This window comes from Ailuropoda melanoleuca, chromosome 11 (genome assembly GCF_002007445.2).
Source record: "Ailuropoda melanoleuca isolate Jingjing chromosome 11, ASM200744v2, whole genome shotgun sequence".
NCBI lineage: Eukaryota > Metazoa > Chordata > Mammalia > Carnivora > Ursidae > Ailuropoda > Ailuropoda melanoleuca.
Window position 1 is genome coordinate 30,759,304 of NC_048228.1, and position 23,567 is coordinate 30,782,870.

Genomic DNA, 23,567 nt, shown 5'->3' on the forward strand with positions numbered 1-23,567 from the left:
GTTTCAAGTATACAACATAATGATTCAATAATCGTAGGGGCGCCTGGGTGGCACAGTGGTTAAGCGTCTGCCTTCGGCTCAGGGCGTGATCCCGACGTAATGGGATCGAGCCCCACATCAGGCTCCTCTGCTGGGAGCCTGCTTCTTCCTCTCCCACTCCCCCCTGCTTGTGTTCCCTCTCTCGCTGGCTGTCTCTATCTCTGTCGAATAAATAAATAAAATCTTTAAAAAAAATAATTGTATATATTGAAAAATGATCACCACAGTAAGTCTAGCCGACATATATCACTGTATATAGTTAAACATTTTTTCTTGTCATGAGAACTTTTAAGATATGCTCTCTTAGCACCTTCCAAATATGCAATACAGTATTATTAACTATACTACCCAGGCTGTACATTACATCCCCAGACTTAACTATTTTATAACTGAAAGTTTGTATTTTTATCCCCTTTGCCCATTTCAATCACCTCCCACCCCCCTTTTTTCTCTGTTTTTTTTTTTTTAAGATTTTTTATTTATTTATTTATGTGACAGAGAGACAGCCAGCTAGAGAGGGAACACAGCAGGGGAGTGGGAGAGGAAGAAGCAGGCTCAGCAGAGGAGCCTGATGTGGGGCTCGATCCCATAACGCCGGGATCACACCCTGAGCCGAAGGCAGACGCTTAACGACTGCGCTACTCAGGCGCCCCATCTTTTTTCTCTATTTTTAAGTGATTGTTTCTATAGATTTAATTTTAAGTTTTGTTCTTTCTCTGGTTTTGAAGTCTGAATCATGTTAGCCTCTTAAAATTAACTGAAAATTTTTCTATCTTTTTATATTTGCTCCAAAATATTTAAATAGAATGTAGAGTATCTGCTCTCTGAAATCTGATATAATTTATCAATTAAACCATTTTGGCCCTTTGTTTTGGGGAGAGTTAACTCTTTGACCATCTTCTCAATTTTCTGTGTTTTTACTAGTATATTCAGCCATGACTCTTCTTGGCTGAGCCTAAGTCAGACACCTAACCAACTGAGCCACCCAGGTATCTCTTGACTAAATTCTTTTAAAAAAATTTTTTTTGCAATAAAGTTGCATGTAACATGTTCATGTAAGTTTTAAAAATCTTTTCTGAGGCGCCTGGGTGGTGCAGTCGTTTGGGCGTCTGCCTTCGGCTCAGGGCGTGATCCCGGCGTTATGGGATCAAGCCCCACATCAGGCTCCTCCGCTAGGAGCCTGCTTCTTCCTCTCCCACTCCCCCTGCTTGTGTTCCCGCTCTTGCTGGCTGTCTCTCTGTCAAATAAATAAATAAAATCTTAAAAAAAAAATCTTTTCTGAATTTTTGGCTTCATTCTCTCTCATTCCTAACATGAAAGCTTTGGTTTTTTGCTTTCTTTTGTTATAATTTAACACCATTAGGCTGAGAGTGCCTGAAATAACTCATCAACACGATAGGAATGGTCTTGTCAATAAAGCCTCTCCACTAGCCAAGATTCTCCGTCTCTCGGACAGCACTTGGATGAGTACTGCCTAAATTTGTGTCTCTGACTCTTCTCATTCAGTGCTTCCCTATAGCAGACAAGTCCCTGCTGGCTGACACATTCACACTTTCTTTCTTTTGATTTGTTAATGCTTTCTATCTTTTACAGTCCAGTCAAACTGGTCTAGAAGCCACTCTGTTTAAGATGACTTTACCATTATTGGTTTTTGCTTTTGACATGAGAATAACACTTATTTTCTGATTTTAAAAATAATACAAGCTGGTTATGACACACTTAAATATTCCAGAACAGCATAAAGAATGTAAAATCGACCAGAGACCTACTACCCAGGTAAAACCACTGTTAACATTTTGGTAAACATCCTTTCCAATCATCTTCAATTTTAAAAAAGTATTATACATGCTTTTATATAATGTACTGTTTTAGTCAATAATATACTATAGATATTTTTCTGTCAATAACTAGAAATGTATGTTATTATATTAACAGGTATGGATTATTACATTGCATGAATTTTCTGTCGTTTATTTGCGGTTAATTTTAAGGTTAAGATCAGAGGAAAATCTTATTTCCTTATTTCTAAATTATTGAAAGATCTCACCATAATCTCCCTAGAACAAATACCCACTTTTAGGTTTACCATGTGCCCGCCACTCTGCTAAGACACTTCAAATGCATTAACTTATTTCATTCTTCTTATAAAGGCACCGAAGCCTGAGTAAAAACCAAAATCACAGACTGTATTACAGGTGACAGAGCACCATAGGTTTTCTACAAGAAAATATATATATTTTTTTTGGTGGACAGCAAAGCAAAGTTTATTGAGTGATAGTAAAGTGATAGTACAAAGCACCCAGAGAGGGAGGGGACCCAAGAGGGTTGCCCAATAATTTTTTCCCCACTGTTTTCAAAGCATTCTTGAAGATACCATTTGACTTATTTGGCTGAATCTTCATTTTCACTTCAACTAACATTTATGGGGCTCTTACCAATGCTGATTTTGAGACCCAATTTTTTCACCTATAAAATGAGGCAGTTGAATTACATGTCTGTAGGACTTTTTCCAGCTCTGAAATATTTGATTCTGGGTAGGAGACATTGAGACAGGTAGCTTTGTGTGTTTTCGGGGAGAACTAGGAGACAAAATGATTGTAAAATGTCCCACACTATCAAAGAGTTTATACCATGTCAGAGAAGATAAACATATAGACAGCTCTTAATAAAGTGTAAAATTTAAATCTTTTAAATGGAATTTAACGGGAACACATTGGAGGACTAATTGGCTAAAGAAGTTGGAAAGCCTTCACGGAAAAGGTGGAAATTAAGTTGGGCTTGAAGACTAGATGCAAAATACAAATCTACAGACCTGTGGCAATTTAATCTGTGATTTACAAGGGAGAGTGAATGGGATGGAAGGTGTGCCAGCTATCTTCCATTTGCCCCTTTGGTTTCCCTTTTCGCTGTGTTCCACTCTGCTTCATCATGATCTGTGTGTTGGGAAGTTTGCCTGCATTCATAAACTTGCTTTTCCTCTGGGTTCCTATTGGGTTCAGCTAACATGAAGATAGGAGGGTGGGGGAAGAGTGAGGTAGGGATATTTTTTCCCGTACCCCACCCTGCCCAGTTTCCCTGGCTTGCTGCCTCTTGTTTAGAGGCCTGCTCAATATACTTCCCTTGGTAGGTCGTGGTAATGGTCCTTCACTTGCCCCTTCAGACTTAGAGGTTGTAATACCCCCCCATCCCATCCCAGAGCTAGCCTTAAGGATACTGCACCATGTCCTGTTGACTACCTAAATTTTGTTCGTGTCTTATAAGTAATTCCCTTGCTAAACTCTCCTCGAATCACTCAGTTTATTATGCCACTTATTTCTTGCTGTTTCCCTAATACTGTATATGCGATTATGAGAATCATTAAATATGTCTTTACATTTTAATACTTGTGATATCATGATGTATCTTATCCACAATGTATAGGGCCCACTGTGCTCTTGTTTCCTGACCCAGAGGCTGTTCTTAAAGCAATTATGTAGTGAAAACTACTCTAGTGGAAGGCTTAGAAGGCCCTTCTCACATTCTTGTGAAAAAAAGAGAATTTGAATTTTGTTGTCTGGGCAACGGAGAGCAATTGTTGGGATTCTGAGTGTTATCATTAGGCTTGAGGTATAAGAAGAATAATCTCTCATCAGTGCAAGGGTAGACTGGACATAGAGGCCTGAATACAGGAATTAGGCTTCTACTGCGATGATTCAGATACAAAGTGATCAAGGTCCAAAGTAAGGGAATTATGGGGCACTTAGCTGGCTCAGTTGGTAGAGCATGGAACTCTTGATCATGGGTTCTTAAGTTTGAGCCCCACATTGGGTGAGGAATTTACTTTAAAAGAATAAAATCTTCAGAGTAAGGAAATTAGAGTGGAAATACTTCTATAGGCTGTTACAGTTGCAAGAAAAAGCAGCTAATCAGGAGAGCTCAAGTATTAGGTTTGAGACTTTCTAGAAACCTGGAAGGATAGGTACAAGCCCAGAGATCATCCCTGTCCTAGGTGCCAGGACAACAGTCTCACTTGTGTGGCAACTAAGGAACCTCATACCAAGAACTTTGAAGGCCATAAGTCAGTAATAGTTAAAGCTAGAATGAAGTTTGTCGTGATTTTTACTGCTTTTGTATATGTTTGGAATTTTCTATATTAAAATAATTGAAATAGTTTCCAAACTTTGAGAAACGTCTTCCAAATACAGAACCATTTGGGCAAAACTGAGGAAAAATTAAAGGAGAGGCATTAACATTAGAGGTTAAGAATACAATGATTTCTAAATTAAAAGTCCAAGACGCACAAAGCCTTCAAGTTGCCCATGGCCTCAGCCCATTTCCTCCCTCTTCCAAGCCACAGGAGGGTAATATTCATAATACCCAACACTTACAGAGTTTTGCCTATATACCAGGCATCATTTTAGATGTGTTACAAGCATAAAACTCACTTAATCCTCACAATAGCCTCATTTTACAGGTAAGGTAACTGAGCCACAGAGATATTAAGAAGCTCAAAGTCAGTGACACCTGGGTAGCTCAATTGGTTAGGCATCTGCCTTCAGATCGGGTCATGATCCCAGGGTCCTGGGACTGAGTCTTGCATGGGGCTCCTTGCTCAGTGGGATCCTGCTTCTCCCTCTGCTTGCCGCTCCCCCTGCTTGTGCTCTTCTTTCTCTCTGACAAATAAATAACATCTGACAAAAAAAAAAAAAGAAAGAAAGAAAGAAAGAAAGAAAGAAAGAAAGAAAGAAAAAAAAAAAAAGCTCAAGGGCATACGGCTAGTAAACAATGGACACAATGCAACATTCTGGCTCCAGAAGCTGGGTTTGTACATATTACGTATCACAATAAGGGATATTGGTTGTTATAACAAAGAGAATGTACCCATCCCTAATATTATAGGACAGTCTAACAGTTCCCAGGTAGACAGATACTGAGCAACCAAGGAGAATTCATCAATAATATTTTTTTGGACAAAAAAACAGACTTGGATAGAACTCATAGATGTAACTATGAAGAAAAACCCTGCAGTAATAAATAAATGTACAAACTAAAAGAAAGAAAAGAACATATGGTACAACTGGTTGATAGTTTAGAAAAATAAAGTTGGTAATGGAGCATCGAACTTTGCTTCGGAATCCGGGGATGTACTGTATGGTGACTAACATAATATAATAAAAAATCATTTAAAAAAAAAAAAAGAAAAAGAAAGTTGGATTCTTACACAACACATTCCACTAAAAAATATAAGTAATTCACAGATTTAAACTTAAATGTAAAATAAAAATATAAAACTATATAAAAAAGAGATTAAAAATAATCTTAGAGGGGCTTCTGGCTGGCTCAGTCGGTGGAGCTCTCAACTCTTGATCTCAGGGTCATGAGTTCAAGCCCCATGATGGGCATAGAGCCTACTTAAAACAACAAACAAAAAAACCATGCTCTTAAAATAAGATAAAGTATCCAAAGTATGAAATAAACCCGTAAGCCATAAAACATAAAACTGATAAAATGAATCACATAAAACGATTTTTTTAATTCTTGAATGGGAAAACTCATCAACAGTTAAGAAAAGTGACAAACTATAAACTGAGAAAAAATATTTGCAATTCATGTCACAAAGAGAAAATTTCCTTCCTACATAAAGGGATCCTTAAAGTCAATAATAAGATGACTTCACAACTCAATGGAAAAATGGGCAAAGATATGAAAAGACATTTCATAAAACTAGAAATTACACATGGTTCTTAAATATAGGAAGAAACACTCAATTTCATTCATTAGAAGAGACATTCAAACTACAGCATTACAATACCATATTTCATGAAATTACTAAAGTACACAGTTTGATCACTTACTTTTTCATGAGGCTATGAGTCAGTAGGCGCTGTCATGTGTTGCTGATGAGTATTACATATTTTATTATCTGTCCAGGACATTTTACAATTATCTATCAGAATCACATATGCACATACACTTTTACCTAGTGATTCCTCTTTGGGATTCTCCTCCATACACATACTCACATGTGAAATTACTTACGTATATGGAAATTTGTTGAACCATTCTTTGCCTTAAAAAAATGTTTAAAAAAACACATAAAAGCCTCCAGGACACTGGCTAAATAAATCACCCTTCATCTATAAAATGGAATCATTTACAGTAAATGAAAAGAAGGAATTATTTCTATATATACTTATATGGAAGGATCACCTACAAGTATGTGAAAATATTATCTATATATGAAAAAAATGTGTATATACACTCAAAAATATATGCACACCCAAGTGGGATTACGCTATATATACTGCTGTTTATCACATATATGTGTGTGTGTATATATATACACACACACATATATATGCACCAAATGACTACATTCGTGTGTATATAGCCACAAATAAATGGTATTCCAGAAATAAGATTGTGTATAGGAACATGCAAGGAAATCATCAGGTCAGTACTTAAGGATGCCCATTTCTTGTATTTCTCTACATTCCTACATTTCTCCATTTCTCCCTCCATATTGGCTTCATCCTGGAGCTTGTTCTGTGATTACGAGATAGCTGCGGCAGTTTAAGTACCTACGCGCAGACACAACTTCCGGCAAGCATGTCTCTTTTCAGGTTCACTTTCCTAGGAGTGAGGAACTCTTCCTAGAAGCCCTCTAGTGGGCAATTCCTTAATAACACACGGGCCAGGTTTGGGATTCCCACCCAGTCCCACATTCACCCCTGGAATAAGTAGGAGAATTACTGTAAATAGCTTAGACCAGTAGTTTTCAACCTGAGGTGATTTTGCCTTCCAGGGGGCATCTGGCACTATCTGGGGGCTTTCTGGTCACAACTTCGGGGAAGGGTGCTACTGGCATCTAAGAGGTAAAAACCAAGAATACCGCTAAACGTCCTAGAATGCGCCAAACAGCCCCCACAACCAAGAATTAGCTGACTGCAAATGTCAATAGTGTGGGGACTTACCGACTTCAGCTAATCATCTGGGGAGAGACCACTGCTAGGGAGTCATCTCCCGAGACCACCACAGTAACCTGGACTTGCAGAAGGTGAAGTTTCTGAAGCACATCCTTTCAAGTTCGCTTCCCCTTTTAATTTCCTCCCCTGGGTCCTGTGCCCCACTTGTGGCTGGAGTAAGGAGATCTCTGAGAGGGACCCCAGGAGGACCACAGGGTTAGAGTGGGAGAGGAGTAGGTCACCCGAAGGAGAGAAGCACTGTTACCAGAGGAAGGAGAAAGCTGAGCTATGGGACCAAAAGATGTCCACTACAGTAAGGTAGTGAGAATGAAGAGATGAAGGGATGTTTCAGAAGGTTAAAAGAATTGTTTATTCCTGATGATTTTCTAGATATGGAAGATGAGAGAGATAGTCAGTGGAGGGCTGATGACAAGATTTGTAGAAAAAAGAGGGACTAGAAGGTGATTTTTATCATTAACCAGGATAAAGAATTCAGGAAAAGAAACATGTTGGCTAGGTAGAAGAGAGATGAGTAATGTTTTGGATTCCATTTATTTTCATTAGCATTCATCCGGAAGCAATTTTTAAGATTAATTTTATAGGGTTACCTTTAAGTTTTATGTCCTATTTAAAAACAACAAGTGTCACCAACTTTGTTAGTCTAGAATAGGGAGAGATTCCTGGCTCACAGGTCAGCTACCATATTTGTGTTCCGAGGCCCTGAATACGCAGGCAGAACAGCCAAAATTATCTTTCTCAACTTTCCTTTTAGATATGACTGGGAGATTACCACCAACTCCCTCTCCCTTGTTAAAGCACAATTGTTCAGGCAGAATATATTGTGACCACTTCATTTCAGTTTCTTGGTTAAAATCACAATCCAGTTGTGCTTCTCTAAATTTATACTTAGGACATCTTTATTGAATTTTGTTATTTTCTACTCATTACTGGAGGAGGATGCTGTGTTTTGGCATTAACCCCCGAATTATTAAAAAGCCTGGAAACTTAGTCTGAGAAGGCCTGTCCTAATCCTAAACTGCTTAGCTACAGAAAAGAGAATTGGGAAGCATACCAGTCCACCAACAGCTCTAGTTTGAGGTTATGATTCTGTCTACTAATACAATAATACCTTGCTGGTCCAAATGGGGCATAGGTCATTGTAGGTTTGCACCCTCAAAACTATAGCATTTTAACATATTTAAGAACACACTCTCCAAGACAAGTAAGTTGTGAGGTAGAAAGGAGAAAAGCAGGGCACCTGGGTGGCTCAGTCAGTTAAGCATCTGCCTTTGGCTCAGGTCATGATCCTGGGGTCCTGGGACGTTGCCCCACATAGGGCTCCTTGCTCAGGGAGGAGTCTGCTTCTCCCTCTCCATCTGCCTGCCTCTCTGCCTGCTTGTGTGCACGCCCTCTCTCTCTCTCTCATTCTGTCAAATAAATAAATAAATAAAATCTTAAAAAAAAAAAAAGGAGAAAAGCTTACTTGTGAGCCAAATGCTATGAGACATAGGGATTTGTCCCTGTCCCCAGATGCCCCCTGTCTTCATGGCTAATTCCTAGTACCTTCGGTGTCCTTTACTGCCAGAGGGCATCATTTGAGACCATCTCAATCTATTAAATAGATTGTAATATATTGGAATATCAGAAGAGAAGAGGTCAAGGTCTTAGTTCCTTTCCACCCAGGAGGCTCCCTGTTTTCTATGAAAATTTGCATATCAAGAAGCATGTGGAAGGGCAGCCTTTGTCAAGACAAAATAAAGGGTATGGGATGCCTGTGTTCTTACATTTATATAACCAAAAGCAGCCACTCTGGTGATTCTATTCCCCCAGCCTCAAAAAAATCTGCTCTAAACTGAAATTCTGTCTCTGCTTAGAGTAGTGCCTGGCAATTTTTAAATTTGTTACAACAAATGTCAAGTTCTACCTAAACGGACAGCACATTACACTCCAGAGTTCCATTCTCACTGGGGAAGTGTACTGATCACATTGTATCATACTGTGCTTTTAGCTTCTTGAACCCACGAAATTTACTCTCTACCTCATTTGGGGGGTATTGGTTACGGGTTATCTCAACAACCTCGGCCTTAGAAATCTTTGAACTATCCCTAACTATCTTTCTCTTGCTTCAGATTCCTCTAATCACTTATTTTTCTTTTTTTATCTATCTAGCCTTCAATGCACTTTGTGACCTCATGTAAGTATCTTACCCATTTCATCAGCCTGGCTGTTATTTCTTTTGCAGATACTCTTCTCCCAGAGAGCAAAAGAACCGTTCCCTCTCTTCATTTCAAATTCACAGAATCAGTGACTGTTGCATGTTTTAGGTTCTGGTGTGTTTTTCATCACACATGACACTTCTTGTGGTTTCCCAGTACATAACAGTCCTCTATTATTGTTGCTTAACAGATTTTAAAGGACTCTTGGGTCTTCTGTCTTTGTTTGCTGTTTCTTCACAAGTGGTACACTACAAATGTACATATAATCATAAAAATATCACACTATGGATGTGTAAAACATGGAAGTCTCTGCACGACCCTTCCCCCCACACATTCTCCAGAAATTACCATTGCTAATATATGGATATGTATTCCTCTGGATCTTTTCATATTATTGTTCTTTCAAAATATGCTCGGTTTTTACTCTATTGTTAGAGATTATTTATCTTATAATACCTAGGTTGGTTGAGCAGGTTAATTATTCATCCATGTATGATCTTTTTTTTTTTTTTAGATTTTTATTTATTTGAGAGTGAGAGACAGAGACAGCAAGAGAGAGCACAAGTGGAGAAGAGAGGGAGAAGCAGGGCTGAAGGGGGAGCCCGATGCGGGGCTCAATCCCAGGACTCCGGGATCACGACCTGAGCCGAAGGCATCTGACGCTCAGTTGACTCAGTCACCCAGGCGCCCCATGTATGATTTTAATGAAGGCCTTGTCTTGGTTTTTCTTCGATACTAAATTTACACTCTTTTCTTGGCAACACATCACTCCTTTCACCTTTCTGTAACGTACTCTTCCGTCTCCTCCAGCTCTCTGACTCCCACAGAAGTTTCTACATTGTTACAAATGCTACCTCTTTCCCAGGCAGAATTGACTGCTCCAAGAGGGGTGTGTAACCTGTCAGGCCAATCATAACAGCCCACCCTTGCTGGACTTCATCGGCTGTGGTCTAGATGTGGGCCCATGACTTAGAACCCTTCCTTCCCTGCGATTAGTTTAGCACAGGGCCGTGGGAGTCAGTACCAGAAAGGTGGCAAGTCCTATAGTATGACAATGAAGTTGAGAGTTTTGGGCAGCCGTGTTTCCTACAATTTCGAGACAGTTTGCAGTGAGAAAGAATGAAGCCCACTTGCGGAGCGCAAATAACAGACAGAGGAGGTTTGGAAGTCGTTCAAACTCCTTGTTCCTGAGAGTTAGTTTCATTCTTGTCTTTGTTTCAACAAACCAAGACGTTTTAAGATATGTCATTAAGGGCTACACAGGGTGTTTTGAACTTTATTTTCACTAATAGGATCCTCAAAAGTTGTAAATATAGGATGCTATTTCTTCAAGGACCACTCATGTAGAATCACCTGGATCAGACTATCAGTACTTTTTCCTTGTTGCCAGTGCGTGGATGAAAACATGCAGTGAGGGGCACATGGGTGGCTCAGTCAGTTAAGCATCTATCTGCGTTTGGCTCGGATCATGATTCCAGGGTCCTAGGATTGATCCCTGTGTCACGCTCTCTCCTCAGGCTCATGCTCCCTGTCACTATCTCTGTCTCTCTCTCAGATAAATAAAAAAAATCTTTAAAAAAAAGAAAAGAAAACGTTCAGTGAGCAAACACACAATCAGGATCTTATCATGTTCTTTGAGTTAGAAATCGCTAAGACTGGGGTGCCTGGCTGGCTCAGTTGGTGGAATGTGCCTGGGACTCTTGATCTTGGGGTTGTGAGTCCAACCCCATGTTGGGTGTAGAGATTGCTTAAAAATAAAATCTTAAAAAAAAAAAAAAAGAAATCACCAAGACTGATGTAAGAGTCACATAAACATCCTCTGTCATCTTATACAACCATAATTTTCATAGTTAAAAGCACGTTTTTCATCAATTCTATTCACAATCTCTTGATGAATTACATGTCATATTAATTACTAGTATTCAAACTAGGAATTCCATTTGGCAGGTTCTGACAAAGTATCTTAATATTAATTTCTTGAAAATTTTCTTGAGGCTGGTAAACAGCAATCATTTTTAAATCAGGAAAGATTACTAACCCTTATAAATTACATATGACCAACAATATATAAAAGGATTTTTAGAGGTTGAGTCTTTAGGAAGGATGCTCTAGGACTATTTGGGAGGGAAGTGTGATGTAGGAGGAATACAAAAGGGGTTGCAACAATACCTGCAACACTTAAAAAAAATTTTTTTTATTAAGTAATTTCTATGCCCAACATGGGGCTCAAACTCATGACCCCAAGATCAAGAGTCACACTCTCTACTGAATGATCCAGCCAAGTGCCCCTGCAACACTTCATTCATTCATTCATTCATTCATTCATTTATTAAAATTTTTCTGAGAGAGAGCATGTGCCTGCAATTGGGGGGTCTGTGGGGTAGGGGAGGGGCAGAGGGAATCTGAGGCAGGCTCCACATTCAGTGCCAAGCTCGATCTTACGACCCTGAAATCACTATCTGAGCCAAAATCAAGAGTCAGCTGCTTGACCAACTGAGCCACTTAGGCGCCCCTGCAACACTTTATTTTAAAAATAAAACATCTGGTCAACATTGGAGGAGGCTGGTTAATAAGACTCCAATTCTACTTTAAGCTGGTGAGTCCCAGATACTATTTTTAGCTATTTCAGTGTCACTGTTCTTGTTAATGTTATGAGTCAACTTGACTGGGCTAGGAGATGCCCAGATAGCTGGCAAATCATTTTTTCTGTGTGTATCTGTGAGGATGCATCTGGAAGACACTAGCAATCAACTGGTAGACTGAGTAAGAATGTCCTCACCAGTGTGGGTGGGCAACATCCAATCCAGAATAAAAAGGTGGAGGAAGGGTGAATTTTTTCTCTGCTTGAGCTGGGACATCTATCTTCTCCTGCCCTTGGACATCAGTGTTCCTGGTTCTCCAGCCTTTGCACTTGCACTAGGGCTTACACAATTAGCTTTCCCGGTTCTCGGACCTTCAGACTCGGACTGAATCCTCCTCTGGCTTTCCTGGTTCTCCAGCCTGTAGACAACAGATTGTGAATCTTCTTAGCCTCTATAAATGCATAAGCCAATTCCTGTAAGTCATTTATATAGGAGATACATATATGTCCTATAGCAGGATATTATTCTTTTTGGTTAGGGTTCTCCGGAGAACCCTAATATATTCACCTAAGGTCACTTACTGGGAAGGTCTTGTCCTAGCAGCCTGAGTTAGAATTTAGTTGTGAGGATTAGAGACTATGGGGTCAGCGTGTCTAAATGAATTTTTACCTGTTCTCAATCCAAAAAAAATAGCAGGAACATTATAAATAACATAAAGTATAGTTTCAGGATTTTAGCATTTCCAAAAATAGAAATGAGTAAGGCACCCATCTAAGTATAATAATATTCAGCCACATTCTCAAACTGTATTACCCTAAAAAGCAATAATAATCCTTTGGGTCAGGACATATGAATTCTTTATATAGCAATTAAGAAAAAAAATCCGGAAATCACAGCTTAAGTAGCCTGATGTGTCACGTTGCAATTTAATATTTTTCACTCTGATTTACATATTCAGCTCAGTTTATGTACTCAGGGTTTTATGACAATTATGCCATTGTATATTTTCTAATTTATTCATAAATTATGATTCAATCACGAATTTCTCTAGGCCTATTCAGTTGTTGGTACATATTTTTAAAAATATTTCATTTAAAATGTACTAAATATCGCTGTTCTTCCACACCTGTATATCTAATTATACCTGCTCGAAACGTTAAAGTATCACGTAACTGGTTTTTTCTGGTTCTACGCTCTGACGCAGAGCTTGGGGCAACGAGTCATTATTAAAGGCAGATCTTGGTGGGTCACCATTGCATCGACGATAATTTAAACCCTGTGCTGCTCACATCCACTCCTGTTTTTTCAAGTGATGTATTTCTTTATTCAAGTAGAGTTGGCACGCGGTATTACATTAGTTTCAGGTGTGCAGATCCACTGCATCACGTATATTCTGGAAGAGTCTGACCCAGGTCCCAGTGGGCCTGGTTTCCGAGGGAAATTTGGAAGCGGGAGATGAGTGGGAGGAAGTACAGTCATCACGCCAGCAGCTGCTGTCAGGGCTGTGGCTGAGCGTCCTCCTCTCCCTCCTCCACTAGCCACTCCAGAGGTTCCTCACCCTCAGAGAGCACCTGCGCTGGTCTCAATATTTGCCCGTGGTTTGGCGCAGGTCCTCACCCTGGTCTGACTCCCAGAGTGCTATGCCCTTCTTTGTCCATTTGCCTTTAAGATTAGGCGAGGAAGTACCAGGAGGCCCCCGGGTGGATCTCCTGGGCACCGAGCGTCCCCTCCCTGCCCCACTGCTTACCGGCGGCTCTACCCCATCCTGATCAGCGGGGTCAAGGACTTCTGACGGAACAATGAGTCCTCCTCTGTCCGCCATGTTGGAGCTTCCCAGTGGCAGTAGCTACAGCAGCCTTGGTGAGTTCATTTTTGGGGGCCTCGTGTGGCCTCCGTTCACTGTCCCCATGGGTATTCTGTCCATGCACCCATGGTGCGAGCACTGAGGTGGCTGATGACAGAGGCTGGCTAATGTCCAGTGGCCAAGTCATTGTGTTTTCTTGGTCGTTTAGAGTCTCTTCCATGGCACATGCTCTCTGGTGGACATGAACATGTGACACACTGCTCTTCATCCTTGTATCACATATGTTTATCCACATGTTCTACCCCAGATCTGCTTGGCTCTAATCTTCTGCTATTTCTTCTTTCAGGCCTCTTTCTAGCTGGCTGAGCCATTCACCACTGCCGTGGGTTTTTATACATTCTAACAGTAGGCCACTTATCTTTCCATGCAAAGTGGAGAATCCAGTGTACAGTGTGCTCATTTGGAGGAATTTCACTCACCAGTGATTTTTTTTTTGAGTTTTTATTTTAATAACCTGGTGCTCATCACACTCCTTAATCCCGATCGTCTATCTCACCCATCCCCCACCCTCTCCCCATCGGTTTGTTCTCTATAGTTAAGAGTCTGTTTCTTGGTTTGTTTCTCTCACTCTTTTTTTTTTTCCTTTTGCCTGTTTGTTTTTTCCTTAAATTCCACATGTGGGTGAAATAAAATGGTATTTGTCTTTCACTGACTGACTTATTTCACTCAGCATTATACTCTCTAGCTCCATCCATGTCATTGGAAATGGCAAAATTTCATTTTTTATGGCTGAATAATATTCCATATATATAAAATATATATATAAATGTATATGTGTGTGTGTGTGTATATATATAGATATGCACCACATCTTCTTTATCCATTCATCTGTTGATGGACACTTGGGCTGCTTCCATATCTTGGCTATTGTAAATAATGCTGTGCTATAAACATGGGGGTGCATGTATCCCTTTGAATTAATATTTTTGTATTCTTTTTTCCCCTTTTTTTTTTGTAAGTAGGCTCCACACCCAACATGGGGTTTGCACTCATGACCCCGAGATCAAGACCCATGTGTTGTGTCAACTGAGCCAACTAAGCACTCTAGTGTTTTTGTATTCTTTGGGTAAATACCCCAGTAATATGATTACTGTATCATAAAATAGTTCTATTTTTACCTTTTTGAGGAACCTCCATACTATCTTCCACAGTTGCTGCACCAGTTTGCATTCCCACCAGTAGTGCAAGAGTTTCCTTTTTCTCCACATCCTTACCAACACCTGTTGTTTCTTGTGTTGTTGATTTTAGCCATTCTGACGGGTGTGAGGTGATATCTCACTGTAGTTTTGATATGCATTAACCTGATAAGTGATGATGAGCATGTTTTCATGTGTCTGTTGGCCAGCTGTATGTCTTTGGAGAAATGTCTGTTCATGTCTTATGCCCATTGTTTAATTGAATTATTTGCTTTTTGGGTGTTGAACTGCATCAGTTCTTTATATATTTTGGCTACTAACCATTTATCAGCTATGTCAGTTGCAAATATCTTCTCCCATTCCATAGGTTGCCTTTAGTTTTGTTGATGGTTTCCTTTGCTGTGCAGAGCTTTTTATTTCAATGTAGTCCCAATAGTTTATCCTTGCTTTTGTTTTCCTTGCTTCAGGAGACAAATCTAGAAAAAAGTTGCTACAGCTAATGTTAGAGAAATTACTGTTTGTGCTCTCCTCTAGGGTTTTTATCATTTCAAGTCTCACATAGGTCTTTAATCCATTTTGAATTTATTTTATGTTTGATGCAGTTTCATTCTTTTGCATGTTGCCGTCCAGTTGGGAAAACCTAACATCATTTGTTGAAGAGACTGTCTCGTTCCCAATGGATATTCTTTCCTGCTTTGTTGAAGATTAATTGACCATATAATTGTGGATTTGTTTCTAGATTTTCTATTCTATTCTATCTATCTTTGTGTCTTTTTTGGTGTCAATAACATAACATTTTGGTGTCATAACATGTTTTGATTACTACAGTTTTGTAATGTAACTTGAAGTTCAGAATTATGATGCCTCCAGCTTTGCTTTCCTTTTTCAAGATTGCTTTGGTCATTCGGGGTCTTCGTAGTTCCATATAGATTTTAGGATTTTTTGTTCTAGTTCTGTGAAAAATGCTGTTGGTATTTTCTTCTAAAGTTTTTTTAAATATATTTAAGTAATCTCTATACCCAAAGTGGGGCTCAAACTCACAACCTGAGATCAAGAGTCACACGCTCCTCCAACTGAGCCGGCTGGGCACCCCTGCTGTTGGTATTTTGATAGGAATTGGATTAAATGCATAGAATGCTTTGGGTAGGATAGACATTTTAACAATATTTGTTCTTCTAATCCATGAGCATGGAATGTCTTTCTATTTCTTTGTATCATCTTTCGATTTCTTTCATCAACGTTTTATAGTTTTCAGAGTACAGGTCTTTCACCTCTTTGGTTAGGTTTATTCCTAGGTATCTCATTGTCTTTGGCTCTCACCAGTGTTTTTTAAGGCCACACCCATGCGGAGCTACAGTGAACTTCTATTTTCAGCTTGCACCCACTTATTGAGTGGACTCTGCCATGGTTCAACCTTGACCTCTCTTCCTCCATCAGGTGATCTTAAATAATTCTCCATATAACCACAATGTAAGGTGAAGGAGATGTGCTGATGCATCTTGCTTGTGCCCTCCTGCTTATGCTAGATTCCAGTGTACAACTTTCATCTATCATTGCTAGGCTGCCTAGCCTTGTGACTTAGTGGAATAGGTCTGATAGAACCCAGCTCATCATGGGTAGTTGCAAACATATGGTCACTTGATGTCCCGTGGGCAAGTATTTCCTCTCCATCAGGGTCTAACAGCATGCCAGAAAATTGTTTTTCAAAAGGAGTAAAATTCTCTGCTTCAAATGCCATTGCTCTGAAACCCCAGAGACTTACATTGTGATTATCCAACTGCAGCTTGCCAAAAATTCCACATGGCATCTTTTACGACCACTGACACCTCTAACATCATAGGTCTTCTGGTTCATATGGTCCAAAGGGCAGGGCTCTTTGTTGTTTTACAGCAGGTAAATGTGGTGTTCTACAAGATGTCCAGACATTCAAAACCTCATGGAACTATATTATGACAGAAGCATATATTATACTGTATTATAACATGGGCTGAGGGCAAAATTATAAATGTATATGTCCCGTCTATGTAAATGCAGTCTTTTTAATCCACATTTTGGATAAGGAGGGGAAAAAATTTCACCAAACTAAAGGATATATACAACGGATCGAGGCCATGCTAATCTGCTATAGCAAAGATACCACAGCTGGTATAGTAGCAGCAATTTATGTTTCCACTTATTTGAGTTTCAAAGATCTAGTGTTATATTTGGGATCTATCTAGTTTTTAAATGGGTAAGACTTGTAGATTAAATGAAGATATGATGGGGACTGCCATACCAGCATCTTTTTGAGTTTTACGAATGGTACTACCATTGTTTCCAGAAATATACTGCTTTTGGCTTATTACCTTAACTGGAGTCAGTGGTTTTCACTTGTCCTTTACCACTATGAAACCTTTTCTCCCAAGGGCCAAGGTCCCACCTACGAAGTATGACTAATCCAGTTACATACTCAGGGGTGGGTTTCTTGATATAGTGGATTTACTGTGCACTAGACACTAACGGACATTCCATTTATTACTTGAATTCCATATGCCCTCATTCTAAGAGGGAGAATCAGGATGATTTTTCAGGGCTCTGGGTATCAATGTAAAGTTAGACCTGAGTCCAACAATATTAGAAATATTTAGGTATTCCCTTCTCCAAGATGTGCAGTTACCCAAATAAATGGCCATAGATCCATTTGAGAAAGGACTGGGAAAATCATTTCCCCATTACTGGCCATGATTCCTTTCTCTTGGGCACCCAGCTCCTTTGGTCAATGGATTTTGGGTCTGAAAACTGGTTCAGGTCCAGGAATTGGACAAAAGATTGTGATGAGTACATTTATCCTGATGAGCACTGAGAAATGTGTCAAATTATTGAATCATTATGTTGTACACCTGAAACTAATATAATACTGTATGTTAATCATAATTGAATTTTAAGAATTGTGAGTTTTATTGATACGACTGCCTTTGGCCTTCTTATCATTCATCATAATTTTTTGATAGTACAAATCAAATAGTTTTCTTGTTGACTGCCCATCTATTCTGCATCTACAGATTTCATGTCCTTTTAACTATTTCCATAATTCTAAGGAACAGGCCCCATTGGCTTCTATACACTTTTAATTACCACAAGTATTCTTATCAATCTTTATTAATTCAAAGATTACTAACCAGAGAATCTAGATGAAGAATTTACAAGTGTTTATTATACTGTTTCAACATTTTGTAGATTTAAAAATTTCCAAAATAAAAAGGAGGGGAACAAAGGTAAAGCCTATGAATAAGTAAATGAAGAAACTGGTGATAAAAATTAAGACAGTATTCACTTAATTCTTTTTAACACCCAATGCTGATGAGTTTGTGTGACCTGTTATGTTAATATAACATTTTTAGAGAGCAGTGTGAATTCCAATATGTATAAAGAGTGAACATTTTGTTTATATCTCATAAACTGTTTAATTCCATTGCTTTAAATTCATCCTGAAGGCATCGTCTAAAATATGAAAAAAATGGGGCGCCTGGGTGGCACTGTCGTTAAGCATCTGGGATCGAGCCCCACATCAGGCTCCTCCACTGGGAGCCTGCTTCTTCCTCTCCCACTCCCCCTGCTTGTGTTCCCCTCTCTCACTGGCTGTCTCTCTCTGTCAAATAAATAAATAAAATCTTTAAAAAAATAAAATAAAATATGAAAAAATTTTTTCTCATGAATGTATGTATTGGAGCATTATTCATAATAGAAGAAAGTGGAAATAACCTGAATATATAACTGTGGGGAATTGGATAAGAGACTTGTAATATACCTAATCAGTGGAATATTCTGAAGCTACTAATGTTACCAATGTAACAATGTAACTGGGGGGACACGATAGTACTTATGTAGTATTTCTTTTTTTTTTTTTAAAGATTTTATTTATTTATTCGACAGAGATAGAGACAGCCAGCGAGAGAGGGAACACAAGCAGGGGGAGTGGGAGAGGAAGAAGCAGGCTCACAGCGGAGGAGCCTGATGTGGGGCTCAATCCCATAACGCCGGGATCACGCCCTGAGCCGAAGGCAGACGCTTAACCGCTGTGCCACCCAGGCGCCCCTTATGTAGTATTTCTGCCAAAAATGCACAATCCAGCAATGTTGTATCAACATAACAAGATCACAATAACCCTATTAGCACCGAATGTCAAACAGTGGTAAGGAAACAATCAGGTAAACCAAAGTAAGGGATATTCTTCAAAACAACTGTTCTTTATTCCTCAGAGTGTCAATATTTCAAAAAAAAACAAAGAAAAACGGGAAATTGTTCCATATTAAAGGAAACTGAAGGGACATGACAACCAATGCAATGCATGATCCCGGACTGGGAAAAAAAAAAATTCTATGAAAGTAATTATTGGAATTGGCAAAATTCAAATGTTGATTATATATTTTAGATAAAAGTATTGAATTAACATTACATTTCCTGATTTCATTAATTGCACGGCTCTATAAGAAAATGTCTTTATATTTAGGAATATGCTGAACTATTTAGAGGTCATTATGTCTGCAACTTGCTCTTGAATGACTTAGAAATAATGAGAGAAAGATTGAGAGACAAGGCAACACTTTAATGATTGGTGAATTTAGAAACATTTTTGAGAGTTTACTGTTAAAACGATTCTGTAAGTTTGATTATTTTTCAAAATGTTTAAAAATGTTATCCCGTAACTGATGTTCAATATGCAATATTTGCAATAAAATACCATGAAAAACTGCCAACTTCGAAATTGCATGTGCCCTACAATTGTAAAAGCATACAACGTTGGCATGTTGGATATACTGGGGCGCCTGGGTGACTCAGTCGGTTGAGCATCCAACTCTAGGTTTTGGCTCAGGTTGTGATCTCAGGGTCGTGGATCCCAGGGATCCTTTTCAGCTTAAAAAACAAACAAACAAACAGCTTTACTGTTGTATAGTTGACATACAATGTAACATTGCTTTTTAGGACAAAAAATAAACAAAAGTAAGAAGCCTAAATACTTAAAATACTCAAAAGACTAGAAGTACTCAAATATTTTCAGTCAAGTACCGTTGATTGCTCTGCCTTTCAAATATTTATCCAATTTTTTGTAATTAACAAAACATAATATTTTCCCCTTCGCTTTTCAATTTTAACAAGAGCTGCTGCTATTTTCCTATAGATTGCCAAAGTCTCTTTCAGAATGTAAAAATTAATCTCTAATAAAATGATAAGATTGTGTTTACTCCCCTCGCCATCTTACTTTATTGTAAGATGAAATAGTTACCACATTTAACTTTCATCTGAATTAATTCTCTCAACTTAGCAGGGGTGGTTGGGAGGAAGCATATAGGAATATAAGGAAGAACTTTTATTTTATTTTTTTTTTAAGATTTTATTTATTTATTTGACAGAGACAGAGACAGCCAGCGAGAGAGGGAACACAAGCAGGGGGAGTGGGAGAGGAAGAAGCAGGCTCATAGCAGAGGAGCCTGACGTGGGTCCATCCCATAACGCCGGGATCACGCCCCGAGCCGAAGGCAGACGCTTAACCGCTGTGCCACCCAGGCGCCCCAAGGAAGAACGTTTAAACAAAGTGGGATTATTTTTTTGAGGTGCCATTTCCATAAATTGCCTGGCAATTAAACTAACAGTTTCAGAAGTCTGCTGAAAATGCTGTTTTGTCATTTCCCAGAAGTCAGTTTTTAAAAGTGAAATATATCCAGTCTGCTAATACCCATATCTGGATCAAGCCCTTTCCCCCATCTTAAAACCCGATAACCTCAGGTACTGACATGATAAAGCATAGACCCTTGTTTCCTGATTTCCACTTCAGAGCGCTGATGCTCTTGGTTAACTCGTACTAAATGCATCTGTAGAGCTGGCAAAAGTTCTCCCCAGATAGCGTGAATTTAATAGTGATTTCTCATTTTTTTCAAGATACAAGTGGCTCTCTTTGAGTATAAACAACATTTTATAATTTATATTAATAAAATGATAATCATGGTTTTCCACTAGGTACTTGAAACACATAGGATCATATCAGAATTTTTGGTACATCTCATGTTTTTAAGCAACTTCCTGAATGAGGATTGGTATCTCTCAAACTCTGAAATTAAAGAGTTTAGATGCAGGTAAGTCAAAAGTTCCTAATTCACAGGTCTCTAAAGATGCAGTTGGAATAGAAAGGCACGTGGCAAGTCCTAAAGAAGGCTGATTAGCCATCCAGACAATTCCTACAGATTGACATTTCTTCAGAGAATCATTACAATCTGAGGACACAGAGAAAATCCAATCTGCAGGGGTAGCTGTTTTCCAAGCTCAGAGACCATGATTATGAAAAACTAAATAACTTAGTACTTTTTTTTTTAAAAAGGGGGGGGACTCTGGGGTGCCTGACTGGCTCAGTTGCTAGAGTATGTTATTCTTGCTCTCAGGGTCATGAGTTCAAGCCCCATGCTGGATATAGAACTTACTTAAAAAAAAACTTCTTAAAAATGGAATCTGAGCAATATAGCTATTATGGATCTGGATAGTACTGTTTCCATATCAGCCCGACATTTGTACAAATCAATATGGGAAGATACATTTACCTATGATTGTGAACCTGGAATCGAAACAAGGTAAATCAGTTGTATGGTTGGTGTCCTCAAGAAACCATCTCCAATGAGGAACAGTGCTAGTGACAGATCACCAAATATTGTCATTCTAGATTTCTCTTTTATAGATAGCAAGCAGGCCATCTGCCACCCATTAATACATTTCTGTCTTTAGACAAATTCAGTGCAGGCATACTCACATATGTGGCAATGAAAATTCAGTCATGCCTCCCTGGGAGTTCACTTAAATCTCTGAATTTTGGGTGTTTACAATCTTGCAGATTATTTCTAAATACTATTGACCTCCTCTCATATGTTTACGTTTTTCTTAATTTCAGTTTTAAAAGGTAAATTAAGATAAATCATTTTGTGGGGCGCCTGGGTGGCACAGCAGTTAAGCGTCTGCCTTCGGCTCAGGGCGTGATCCCGGCGTTGTGGGATCGAGCCCCACGTCAGGCTCCTCCGCTATGAGCCTGCTTCTTCCTCTCCCACTCCCCCTGCTTGTGTTCCCTCTCTCGCTGGCTGTCTCTATCTCTGTCAAATAACTAAATAAAATCTTTAAAAAAAAAAAAAGATAAATCATTTTGGGAGCTAACTTATTGTTGCCCAACATACTACTTATATGAATTTTTCGTGTACTCTTTACATATTATTTCTTTCTCATTATTTCCGACAATGATCTCACTTACTAGGTGGTCCAATCACAATCCAGTCAATATTATGTAGTGTTAAGAGCCCTGAAAACCAAAATGTGTTTTAGGGAAAGTTATTTAACTTCAGTTTCCTTATCTATCTCAGAACGTTGTTTTAAAGATTAAATGAGGTTATTACCATGGCAAGTAAACTGCATAACATCGTGCTTGACATATAATAATTTTTCTATTACTTACATTATTAGTTTTCAGTCTAGAAATTTTACATGGTTTTTTGAATTTTCCCAAATATTTGTTTACAAATCATCAAGAAGCTAATATTTTAATAGTGGAGACAACCTACAATTAATTAAACTATGTTTAATATACTCTTGGGTGTAGAGTTAGGGTAATGAAGTGGTCTGAAGAAAAATAAAGTAAGGAGATAAAGAGTAATGAGCATGCTAACGTAGATAGGGTGGTGAAGGAAGTCTTCCCTGAGGAGATGGCATTAGAACAGAGACCTGGGTGAAACAAGGGAAGGAACTATGTGACTATCTCATTCGTTAGATGAATGAGCGCTTGTTAGGGTGTTTGTTAGCTGCATCCTTTTGGTTCTTAGTCACACTTCTTTATATGGGTACTGAACTATTTATATTTCTATGACTTAGGATGCCAAGCAGATTTTACAGTCCAGGAAGGAAGTGCCTGGGCTTTCCATGTGCTTTAAATATCTGCCAGTGATTACACATTTCCCATTACTGACTTAGTACTTCTTGAATGGGTTGTCAGTTCTTTAAATGTACTCAGTATTAGAAGTCCTTTGAAAAGGAACAGGCTTTTGGAAGAACCCATCAGAGGAAAGTCGCTGTGTATGGAGGAAAGAATCTTGAGTCAAGAGAATTGAGTTTGAATTCCTTTTTTTTTTTTTTTTTTTTTTAAAGATTTTATTTATTTATTCGACAGAGATAGAGACAGCCAGCGAGAGAGGGAACACAAGCAGGGGGAGTGGGAGAGGAAGAAGCAGGCTCATAGCGGAGGAGCCTGATGTGGGGCTCGATCCCATAATGCCGGGATCACGCCCTGAGCCGAAGGCAGACGCTTAACCGCTGTGCCACCCAGGCGCCCCTGAGTTTGAATTCCAGCTCACCATTGGCTGTGTGGATTTGCATATGTCCCCTAACTTTAAAGCATTTGTTCTTTATCTATAAAATGGGGATGATAATGCTTAATTGACATAATTGTTGTACACGTCAAAGTAATTGATATGAAAAATACTTGGTATGTTATAGGAAACTGATAACTGTTACTTGAGTTTGAAAGCCTAGAATATCCTTAAAGATAATGGGCTGGGGTTGATTATCTGCATAAAAGAATACTTAAGCATATTAGACTAAACTAAAAAGTAGAAATAAGAAATTTATGTTACTACGATATCACATCATGATAATGATAGTTAACATTGAGTGCTATGTTCTAAGAACTATTCTAAGAACCTTAAATGGATTAAATCATTTATTTCTCACACTAACCATACAAGTACTATTATTCTCTCTAACTCATGACAAAAATGAGGCAC

General features: G+C 38.8%; 1 protein-coding gene across 2 annotated transcripts in view; it reads left to right on the forward strand.

Moving 5' to 3' along the window:
• The window catches only part of EIF4E (eukaryotic translation initiation factor 4E), a 96,606-nt gene that overhangs the window by 28,011 nt on the left and 45,028 nt on the right, over positions 1–23,567 (forward strand). The window lies entirely within an intron of this gene.